Here is an 11,805-nt window from a genome sequence, read left to right as displayed (position 1 = left end):
GGGGGGGGGGGGGGTGCTGAAAACTCCAAGCTCTTCTTTATGTCTTGGTCCTTGTGGTGACCAGCCCTCATCTGGGAGCCATCCAGAAGTCCACCCAGAGTCACCTCATTAGAACAAGAGATGCTCCTATAGTGCCCTGACAACTTAGGAAATTACAAGGGTTTTAGAAGCTCTGTGCAAAGAATCAGGAGCCTATATATATATATAGTTACATATGCATAAAATACATGTACTTTCTATTGACAGAGACCAACATATCTAGTTTCTATTATCTCGCATATGCACATACCACATTCTGTTTATCCATTCATTTATCAATGGATACTTGGGTTGCATCCGCCTTTTGGCTGTGAATAATGCTTCTGTCAACACGGGAGCACAAAAACGTATTTGAGACCCAGCTTTCCGTTCTTTGGGGTATATGCTCAGAAGTGGAATTGCTGGATCATAGGGTGATTCTATTTTTAATTTTTTGAGGAACCTCCATACTGTTCTCCATAGTGCCCGCATCATTTCATATTCCCGCCAAGAGTGCACAAGGGTTCCAATTTATACACAGCCTCACCAACACTTGTTATCTTCTGGGGTTTGTTTGTTTTTTAGACTAGCCATCCTAATGGGTGTGAGGTGGTTTTGCCAGGATTTGTAACTGATCATTCTCTCCTATGACAGACGCCATGGAGGTGGGACTCCTAAGTTAATTGTCATATTTTCTTGACGTGTGGAGGAACACAGTCTGTGTTGTTTCTAGGGTGCTAGTTAATCCTACCATTCTCCCCTTCAAAGTTCTGAACCCAACTGAACCCTCTTCACAGAAGCCCAAGAGGCTCCAGTGGGGACTGAAGTAGCCACGTCAGTACTTTTCAAGGTGGACCGCGGACTCTGCCTGGAAGTCATGTCCAGGCTAGTCTTTCTATTCCTCTTCCCTCACCAAGTGGAATTTATTTACCAGGCAATGCAATGGCAGGCCTGCTGTGCCACCCCTCCTTACCCTTCCCTCCCCTGCCCCACAACAGTGGCAGAGAAGGCTCTGGTGGATTTACTGCAGAGAGTGGACAGGATGACAGAGAAGACCACATCCTTCCTGTCCCCAGAAGGAGGAGGCCATGCCTGTGTAAGGAATAACCCCAATGCCAACCTCAACAGCGAGAAGAAGCCACTCCCTCATCCTGGGAGAAAGAAAGGGACCTGACAGGGAGAAGGAAAGCTGAGTGTGCAGAAGCTCTGAGAAAGCCGACTCACCTTTACGGTTGGTGACTTAGGCTGACGCTTGAAGGGAGGGGAAAATGTCTCTCTCCCTGTGTCCCCAATATTTCTAACATTTAGGTTTCTTAACATGCAGGGCTCAGCACCGCCTGAGTGCATCTATACCTCCTGAGAAAGGATGCTAAGTGTCCTCAGCCGTGATGAGGCTGCTCCCCGGGAATTATCACCATCCCCTTGCGATCCCTCCTGAGGTCAGCCAGGGCACCCTGAAGGCTGTGAAATGGGTCTCAACGGAGCATTGATTAAATTCTCTCAAGGCTCAGGGCACCTGGGTGGCTCAGTCAGTTGAGCCTCCTACTTCGGCTCAGGTCATGATCTCACAGTTTGTGGGTTCGAGCCCCGCATCAGGCTCTGTGCTGACCGCTTGCTCAGAGCCTGGAGCCTGCTTCAGATCCTGTGTCTCCTTCTCTCTCTGCCCCTCCCCTACTCACGCTTTGCCTCATTCTGTTTCTCAAAAATAAATAAATGTAAAAAAAAATTTTTTTTTAATTTCCCTCTAGGCTATCCCAACGCTCTAGCCGAAAAATTCCCTCTGCAATCTATTTTCCATCTTAGATTTTCCCAGGTAGGACATTCAGTAGAGCTCACTGGAGATTATGCAATGAATTCAAATGAAGGCATAAATCTATTCCAAATAATAAATGCCAGCAATATTAAAATGCCCTGATTTGAACTATATGAAATGCCTCACATTATTAAATTCTCAGGGAGGAATTAAAGTCTAAAAAAAATTAATATCCTTTCTCTTCAAGGTTGAGCTCTAAAGAAATTAAAAATCCACAATTATTTCCCGCCCAGTTTCTTCTCGGTTCAGGGTCGGTCAGAGGGGCCTCGTTCAGCAATGGGGGTAGAGTCTGGCTCTTTCCACAGCTGCCTCCACTACACAACAATCTTGGCTTCAGGTTCTCCAGGATGTCACTCCCTTGGCCGGTTGTCTGGGGTCCATGACTTGTGAACTACAACTCCACCAGGAGAAAACCACCCTCGTGGCATCAGTCCTGCTGCCACAGAACCCTCCCCACAGCTGGCGGACGTCCAGGGCTGGCTGAGGCCCAAGTGCTGTGGCAGTAGCTCTCCAAAGTGGCTTCTCCTCAAAACCTTTATGTATTTTTAAAATATTTATTTATTTATTTATTTATTTATTTATTTATTTTTTAAAAATATTTATTTTTGAGAGAGAGACAGACAGACAGTGTGAGTGGGGGGGGGGGGAGCAGAAAGAGAGAGGGAGACACAGAATCCGAAGCAGGCCCCAGGCTCCGAGCTGTCAGCACAGGGCCCGACGAGGGGCTCGAACTCATGAACCGCAAGATCATGACCTGAGTTGAAGTGGGACTTTTAACCGACTGAGCCACCCAGGCGCCCCTCCTCAAAACCTTTAAAAGGAAACCCACCTCAAAGAAGTATCTCTGCCTGCTTGCAGGTAAGAGGTTTCTCGTTCTAGCAAGCACCTTGTCTCTTCCACATGGGACTTTGAAGTCCCTGATGAAATGAAGCTGTTTCTAATTTCTCTCAGAGTCTGTCCTGAAGAAAGGCGTGTGGTGCTGAAGTCACTGGCAAGGACTGAAGCAGCAATGTAAGCTATTACAGACACACAAGAGCAAAAACCTTCAAGGCCGATCTTTTTTTTAAAGTTTACTTATTTATTTTTGAGGTGGGGGAGGGGCCGATGGAGAAGGAGAGAGAGAATCCCAAGCAGGCTTTGTACTGTCAGTGAGGAGCCCGACTTGGGGCTTGAACCCATGAACCGAGAGATCGAGAGTCTGGTGCTCAACAGACTGAGCCACCCAGGCGCCCCTGCAAGGCTGATTTCTAACCCAAGGCCTGAGGCATTTGACCCTCCTTCAAGGAAGAATGGGGGAGATGGAGAAGAAGTCAGGTGGAGAGATATCTTTTTGTTACAGAGAAGAATTATGGGTTTCAAATTGACCAGGCAGGAAGGAACCCTAAATGATTAGAAGTTTCTCTGTACATTGTAGAACAGAGTTAACTCAGGTTAATGGAAAGTTCAATCCTGGTCTTCTTTTTTTGTTTTTTTTTTAATTTTTATTTTTTAACGTTCATTTATTTTTGAGACAGAGAGAGACAGAGCATGAACAGGGGAGGAGCAGAGACAGAGGGAGACACAGAATCTGAAACAGACTCCAGGCTCTGATATGTCAGCACAGAGCCCGACGCAGGGCTCGAACTCATGGACCGTGAGATCATGACCTGAGCCGAAGTCGGCCGCTTAACCGACTGAGCCACCCAGGCGCCCCAATCCTGATCTTCTTTATAAAAGGAAATACTCAAGTGCTTGCTTTTGGCAGCACGTATACTAAAATTGGGACAAAAAGGAAATACTTTTTTTTTTTAGTTTATTTTTGAGACAGAGAGAGCGAGAGTGCCCGCACATAAGAGCAGGGGTGGGGACAGACAGAGAGGGAGAGAGAGAACCCCAAGCAGGCTCTACATTGCCAGCGGATAGCCTGATGCAGGGCCCCAACCCAACAAACTGCAAGATCATGACCTGAGCTGAAATCAGGAGTTGGACACTTAACCCACTGAGGCACCCAGGCACCCCAAGAAGGAAACACTTTAAAGGTAAAGCAAAATCGGGTTGTAGGCCTGAAGCTTTATGTTAACCTAAAGGTCTAAAATGTTATCCCCCTGTAAAAGGTTCAGGGTAAATCTGCTCCTATTAGTGCAGAAAACGCCAAACTTTATCTTATCAGTTGTATTCAAAATCGAGGCCTTGAAGACTACGGACTTCACTCTGTTTAAGATGACTGATTTCTGAGGTGCCTGGATGGCTCAGTGGGTTGAGTGTCTGACTTCAGCTCAGGTTATGGTCTCACGGTTTGTGAGTCTGAGCCCCACGTCAGCTCGCTGCTATCAGCATAGAGCCTGCTTCAGATTCCCTGCCCCCCTTTCTCTCTGCTCCTCTCTCACTTGTGTGCATTCTCTCTCTCAAAAATAAATAACAATTTTAAAAAAAGATTATTGATTTCTGCAAAAAATTATTTTATTAAAAAAGTTCTAGTATTTAATATTTAAAAAAACAAAAATGAATGGAAAACTATACCAAAACTTTTTGAGGCATTAGCCAATTTAAACTTACTATATAGCTATGAGGTTATTATATTAACCACACCGGAGAAGAAAGCAACTGTAGGAAATGATAGAAGCTTAAGTGTCCATAAAGGAAAGGAAACAGGGGTGCCTGGGTGGCTCAGTTGGTTGGGTGTCTGACTTCGGCTCGGGTCATGATATCGTGGCTCCTGGGTTCGGGCCCCACGTCGGGCTTTGTGCTGACGTCTCGGAGCCTGAAGCCTGCTTCGAATTCTGTGTCTCCGTCTGTCTCTGCCCCTTCCTTGCTCATGTTCTGTCTCTGTCTCTCTCAGAAGTAAATAAATGTTAAAATAAATAAATAAATAAAATGAAACAAACAAACAAAAAAACACCATGTTCCACAGCTTCAAATTTCCTGTTCTCACCTCTCATCACAAAAACAGGCTGCAGTTCACTTGACTGTAAGCAGTAGCGTGTACCAGGGTATGACTGATAGAAAGGGTATAAAGATAATACCTCTGACCCCTTACAGGTTTTCAAGTCTTGGAACGATGTGTGAAAGTATCTCCTATCTGGTATACAGCAAGGTACCTCGATTCTTAGGAAAGATTTAGGTGAAGTTTGACTTTGGTGTAAAGATAGGAGAGCGACTATTTAGTAAATTGATTTTAGTGTGTGTGTGTGTTTTTTATTGAAATATATTTGACATACAACATGTTGTAAATTTAAGGCATACGACACGTTGACACATTTGTGTATTATGATTGCCATTGTGGCGATAATTTAGCACCCGCTACCACATCGCACAAGTATCATTTCTTTTTAGTGGTTAGAATAACTCAGATCTAGTCTCTTAGCAAGTTTGATGATTTTAATACACTATTGTTGTCTATATTTACTATACTGTACATTATGTGTGTAGGCCTTCGTACTTGTTGCAAATTCGTAGCTTTATACAACACCTCTCCTATCCTCTTTCCCAAAATTTTAGTGTTTTCACACCACAGTCAAATTTTACCATTTAAGATACTAACCTGGGATTATCTATAGTTTTAAGATTTTGTAAAGTTTTGTTTGGTTTTTCTGGCTTAGAGATAAAAGCCTCCTCCACAGGTCAAGGACTCTGAGGACTATCTTTCTAAGACGGTAAGTAAACCAACTAACCCTCACCGGTCCCTAAGGAACAAAGTTAACGCTTATATAATCTATAGGAGGCGTACTTAGCTAATTCTAAACTGCCTGGTTGTTGTTTTGGTTTTTGTATTTGAAATTCACACTGGTTTACAATTTCTGAACTCAACTAAGAGGACTCGGGTATGGAGCCCTTTCAACCCTTACAGTACGTTTTGTGCTTTGTGAGCAACCACGCATATCAAGGGATTGCCTTAAGTCAGGGGGCATTTGCCTTGCTTTTTTAACTGACAAAATTATATTTCAGGATTCTGCCGTAGATGCGTCAATTTGAAAACTCGGGCTTTCAGGGTAACAAAAGGACTTTTAAAAGGGGAATCGAACCTAAACACCTTAAGCCTACTGAGAGGGAAAGAGACGAAGAAAGCTGGGCTTTGGAAGCAATGTACAAACGGAGAAGGACTTTGACCCATCTCGTAACAAAGTGAACGTAGGAAAGCTTTGCATTCTACATGCACAGCAATTCGGTCAGGAGTAGCAAGCAAATGTTTGAGACATTCTACCCAGCGTTTTCAAACCATAGGTCATCACCCAGTAGCGGATTGTGAAACCTACTTAGTGCGTTGCAAACAGAATCTTCAAAGGAATGAAACAGAACAGGACACACCAGAGTGTCACTAGAAGTACTGTGAGAGCAGTTTGATGAAATTTTCCATTCATTACGTATGCACGCAAGGCAGGTGTGGGCCAGGACAATTACCTTGTACTTTGCACAAAATACAATTTTTACCGTGGGTTGCGATTAAAAGGAAAAAACAATAGTTTGAATATGTAGGGAGCCATCCAGTGGTACAAAGATCTGTGAGGTTACATGGTAAAGCTCATTCTCCACACAGATACTAGGACAGATTTTGAAAAATCAATGGACACAGGATATATAGGATGACAGATCATACATATATTTGTATTTTCTAAGTTTTCTGTGACGAAGAGAATTTAGAAAATTATTTGTCGAGCACAAAAATATACTTATTAAAAAACAAAATCAAATAACCTAAAGTAAATGGAGTCAAATACAAAGAGCCCCCTTCCATCCCTCCTCTCTAACTGCCCTCTGCAGAGTCACCGTCAACAGCTTGATATGTATTAGGACTGAATATTTTCTAGGCAAACACAGACACATGCAAACGCTATATACCTGTAAGCAGGTTTTTAACCATATACATGTTAACAGTGTGCAATAAGTATTAGGTTGGAACTCGTTTTTCACATCAGTATATCTTTTTTTTTAAGATTTTATTTTTTTAAGTAACCTCTACACCCAACGTGGGGCTCAAATTCAACCCTGTGATCAAGAATTGCACTCTCTACTGGGGCACCTGGGTGGCTCAGTCGATTAAGATTAAGCGTTCAGCTTCAGCTCAGGTCATGATCTCAGGGTCTGTGAGTTCGAGCCCCATGTCAGGATCTGTGCTGACGGCTCAGAGCCCAGAGCCTGCTTCAGATTCTGTGTCTCCCTCTCTCTCTGTCCCCACACCCCCACGCTCTGCCTCTGTCTCTGAAAATGAATAAACCTTAAAAAATTTTTTTTTCTCGATGGAACTGGAGAGTGATATGCAAAGTGAAATAAGTCATACAGAGAAAGACAGATACCATATGTTTTCACTCTTATGTGGATCCTGAGAAACTTAACAGAAACCCATGGGGGAGGGGAAGGAAAAAAAAAAAAAAGAGGTTAGAGTGGGAGAGAGCCAAACCACAAGAGACTCTTAAAAACAGAATAAACTGAGGGTTGATGGGGGGTGGGAGGGAGGGGAAAGTGGGTTAAAAAAAAATTAGGAATTGCATGCTCTACTGACTAAGCCATCCAGATGCCTCACATCAGTAGGTCTTAAAAATACATACATGCCCATACTACAAAGCTGCTACTTTTATCTGCTGCAGAGTATTGCATGGTAAGAATTGGTAGGTACTAATTCAATAATTTCCGCATTTGTGTACGATTATGTTGTTTCTAATTTCTCATTATTTTAGAAAGTACTTGAGTACACATTCTTACACCTGACGCTTAGGACACTTGTATGAATATATCTTTAGGCTGGCTGCTTAGAACCATGGCTGTTAAATCATGACTGGACACATTTTAATTACTGATATACAACACTGAATTGTCCACTCAAAAAGCTGCATCAACTTACACTTCCTTCAACAATAAGAGTGCTCTTTACCCACATTATCTCCAGCAATAGCTATTACTGGTCTTTTCATATCTGCCACTTCAAGGATTGAAAAACAGCCTCTCATTTCAATTTTTGATTTCTTATGAAGTTGAATGTTTAGGTTTCTTTTTCTTTACAAAAATATTTTTATATCCTTTGTCCATTTTTTTGTCTGGTTTGTAGGTGCTTTATATTAGGGATATTTAACCTTCTGTTATGTTTCACGTATTTTCCCAACGCTTTGTCTCCTATTTATGTTTACTTTGTATATAGAAGTTTGATATTTTTAATGTAGTCAAATCAGTTTTTTTTTCTTTTATGGATACTGGATTTTGAGTCTTGCTTAGGAGGTCCTTCCTCATGCCACATTTATTCAAAATTGTTTTCCAATATTTTCTTCTACTTATTCTTATATTTTAATGTTTAGTTCATCTGGATATTATTTCTTTCCCATGATATGAAAGAAGGAAGTGTTTTCCAAGTAATCAGCAATCCCAGCATCATTTACTGAATAGTTCAACTCTTCCTTACCTGTTTGTAATGCCATTTTTCACGTATTAAATTCCCATATATACACATTTTCTTGCATTCTCTGTTCCGTGCCTTTAACCTGTTTTATTGTTGCCAGTACTAAACTATTTCATTTACTCTGGCTTCCTGGATTGTTTTGATTTCAGAATTGTTTTATGTATATTCTTCCAGATGAGCTTTGTAATCACGTTGTTCTATCCATTTTTAAAGCCTTCCTTTGATTACATGAAAATGGTTCGAATTTGTAAGTTTATTTGGTAGAACGAACTTATTTACTGTGTTTGGATCTTCTTCGAAATGTGGCATGCCTCTTCATTTTGGCAGTCTTTCTTTTTTATCTCTTTCAGCGTAGTTTGTTGTTTTTTTTTTTTTTTTTTTTTTTTTATTCATATGGGCCTTAACACTTCTCTCTGAAACTTATTTCTACGTGAATGGGATCTTTTCCTCCATACATTTCCTAATTGGTTATTGCTGGTGTATAAGAAAGTTTTTGTTTTTTTAATTTTTTAATGGTTATTTATTTTAGAGAGACAGAGTGTGAGCAGGGGAGGGGCAGAAAGAAAGGGAGACAGAACTTGAAGCAGGCTCCAGGCTCCGAGCTGTCAGAACAGAGCCCGATGCACTTGAACTCATGGACCACGAGATCATGACCTGAACCAAAGTCAGCCACTCAACCGACTGAGCCACCCAGGAGCCCCTGTTTTTTTTTTTAATGTTATTTACTTTTGAGAGAAAGAGAAAGACAGAGACAAAGTGTGACTGGCAGAGGGGCAAAGAGAGAGGGAGACACAGAATCAGAAGCAGGCTCCAGGCTCTGAGCTGTCAGCACAGAGCCTGACGTGGGGCTCGAACTCACAAACTGGATCATAACCTGAGCCGAAGTCAGACGCTTAACCGACTGAACCACCCAGGTGCCCCTGAAACGGTATTTAAAAAAAAATCTTTCTGCAAATCTATACCTTCTATTAGTCAAAAAGAATTTCTTTCTGTGTCCCCGTTTAATGGTTTTCATCTTGGATTCTATTTAGCCAGAAATCAACAGAGCCACATATACTTTTGTTAGCACCTGGTATACTTTTATCTATTTCTTTATAATCTGTGATGGTTTTTTTTAGGTTTGCTTTTTGTAAATAGTGCGTAGTTGGATTTTATGTTTTTACTCAAGCCTAAGGAATTTGAGAATTTAACCTACTCGACATTTACTGTGAGAAAAGCATCTAGTCTTACTTACTACCTTTTGTTTTCTATGTAACTTGTTTCTCTTCCCTGACTTTTGTGGATTTTTAAATTCCATCTCCCATTCCTGGTAGCTTGGGAGCTATTATTGACATGTATTTGCCTCTCTCTCCTTGTCTTGGCACACAGGGAGTCCACCCTGTCCTGCCCTGTTGAACTTGGGCATGGTCATGTGACACTCTCTGGCTAACGAAACGGTCCGTGTGCAGAAGCTTTAAGTCAGTGTGCATGACTGCATCAGTCTGGTTCCTTAGGTTGCAATCAGCAATATTCTAAATAGTGATGCTTCATCAGCTGGCTCCCAGGTCGAGGGTGAGGTGGAGTTCACTTTGTTTTCCCATATGCATTAATATTCATTTAGACTTCTGATTATCGGCATCTCATGATTATAAAGGGGAATTGGCAGGTGACATGGCAGCATCAGTTCCTTTATTTTTTATTATTTTTTTCAATATATGAAATTTATTGTCAAATTGGTTTCCATACAACACCCAGTGCTCATCCCAAAAGGTGCCCTCCTCAATACCCATCACCCGCCCTCCCCTCCCTCCCACCCCCCATCAACCCTCAGTTTGTTCTCAGTTTTTGAGAGTCTCTTATGCTTTGGCTCTCTCCCACTCTAACCTCTTTTTTTTTTTTTTCCTTCCCCTCCCCCATGGGTTTCTGTTAAGTTTCTCAGGATCCACATAAGAGTGAAAACATATGGTATCTGTCTTTCTCTGTATGGCTTATTTCACTTAGCATCACACTCTCCAGTTCCAGCATCAGTTTCTTTAATTTAAAACCTTTCATGGACTCACTGTTCCGTTTGCTTGGTAATTCTTAGAGAAAAATGTCTTTTTGTTGCTGAGAACCCTAATACCAAAATCTGTGTCTCATTCATCCCACAAGTATCTGTGTGCTTGTGCAATTACTCTATGCCTGTTTGTGGCGGGCTCTCACTTTTCTTTCATAATTTTTATCTTTTATCCCTTTGCAGGGCATGAGTGGGATCTCTCAAAGCTTCTAGTTCACGAATTTAAGCTTCAGCTGAACCCATTCTGTGATCTAGTCCATCTTCTGAGTGCATTTTCATAATCGTATTTTTAATTTCCGGAAACGAAAGCCTTCTTTTTCCTAGCATCTTACTCTGTATGGATACCACATCCTTGGGACTCTCTGAAGATCATAATCATATTTTAAAGTTTCTTCTGTTTTTCCTAGTAACTACTTTAACAGGTCAATTTGTTTTAATTTGGAGTCTCCTCTTATGTTACTGGTGTTCTTCAAGTCTGATGATTCTTGGCGTTATTTATAGGTGTGGACCTAAGGTTTACAGCTTGAAGTGCTTTTCCTAAACCAAATAATTGTGTCACTTTCAGTGAGCACAGATTCTGATCACAGGCGCCTCTGGTGACGTAAAGGGAGTGGCTGGTCACCACAGCCAGAGAGAGTGGGTGGGCGGCTTATCTTCAGTTCCTCCTCGTAGTCACTTGGGCGACACCCTCTCCAATCTCAGTGTGTCCTGGGCCAAAACTGCCACTTCAGAGAGCTGCTTTCTTAGCTGCAGCCTGGTGGTCAACTCCCTAATGAGGTGCTTCAAAGATGCACGGAATGGAAGCTTAGCTGTTCTGCTCTTAATAACTAACTGATCCTTCGATAATATGCTTTTTATCTTCCAGAAATCCCACATTGTTCATTTTCTGGTTTTCCAACTCTGCTATTAATCTATTTTTGTTTTAATACTTCTCCAATCATCTCGGTGAGATTCTGGAAGAGTCAAAGAATGTGTTCAGTCAGCTCTGTTAAACGATAAGCTCCAGCATGTAGTTTATAATCAGAATCTTAAAAAAAAAAATTAATCATCAATCCTCTCTTGCTGACCCTCTGAAAATCAAGTGTTCTAGTCTTGAGATTAGGGATTATTCTGTAAATATCCATTTGAAATTAGATGGATTCCTGGATACAGTACCAGATAGGCATGCAATAGTAATTTTTGACCAAGAGTAATTATGTGGACTTAGGGCAGGATGACAAACTCTTTGCTACAGTATCACATCTGACACTGTTTTAAAAAACCTCAGAAAGTCCTCTTTGCATAGACTTCATATGCTCTGGTAATCACTCAGCAAAGGTACACAGTAGCTTCTCAGTAAAGGAACATGATTGTAACTTTCTCTAACCCAAATGAAAATACTGTTTTTCAAGGAAGTGACATTGCTTCAGGTGCAGTGTTGGAAGTCTAACATCAAAGTGCTAAAAAGTATTAAACAACAAAACATCCATATTGATGATTTTTAAATTTTTTTTTAATTTTTAATTTTTAAAAAAATGTTTATTAATTCTTGAAAGATAGAGCAGGGTAGGGGCAGAAAGAGAGGGAGACACAGAA

The 11,805-nt window shown here is 41.4% G+C and overlaps 1 protein-coding gene across 1 annotated transcript in view; it reads right to left on the bottom strand.

Annotated features, from left to right (window-relative positions):
- Positions 1-10,799: 10,799 nt before the first annotated feature.
- CEP78 (centrosomal protein 78) overlaps positions 10,800-11,805 on the bottom strand; it is a 34,760-nt gene continuing 33,754 nt past the window's right edge. Inside the window, exon 18 of the transcript XR_006966224.1 lies at positions 10,800-11,183. The gene's annotated coding sequence lies outside the window, so the exon portion shown is untranslated. The remainder of the gene's footprint in view (positions 11,184-11,805) is intronic.

Source organism: Lynx rufus, unplaced genomic scaffold (genome assembly GCF_022079265.1).
Source record: "Lynx rufus isolate CCGP_SWC_20201006 ecotype Redwood Valley unplaced genomic scaffold, mLynRuf1.p SCAF_10, whole genome shotgun sequence".
Lineage (NCBI taxonomy): Eukaryota > Metazoa > Chordata > Mammalia > Carnivora > Felidae > Lynx > Lynx rufus.
This window is presented reverse-complemented; position numbering and strand designations above follow the sequence as displayed.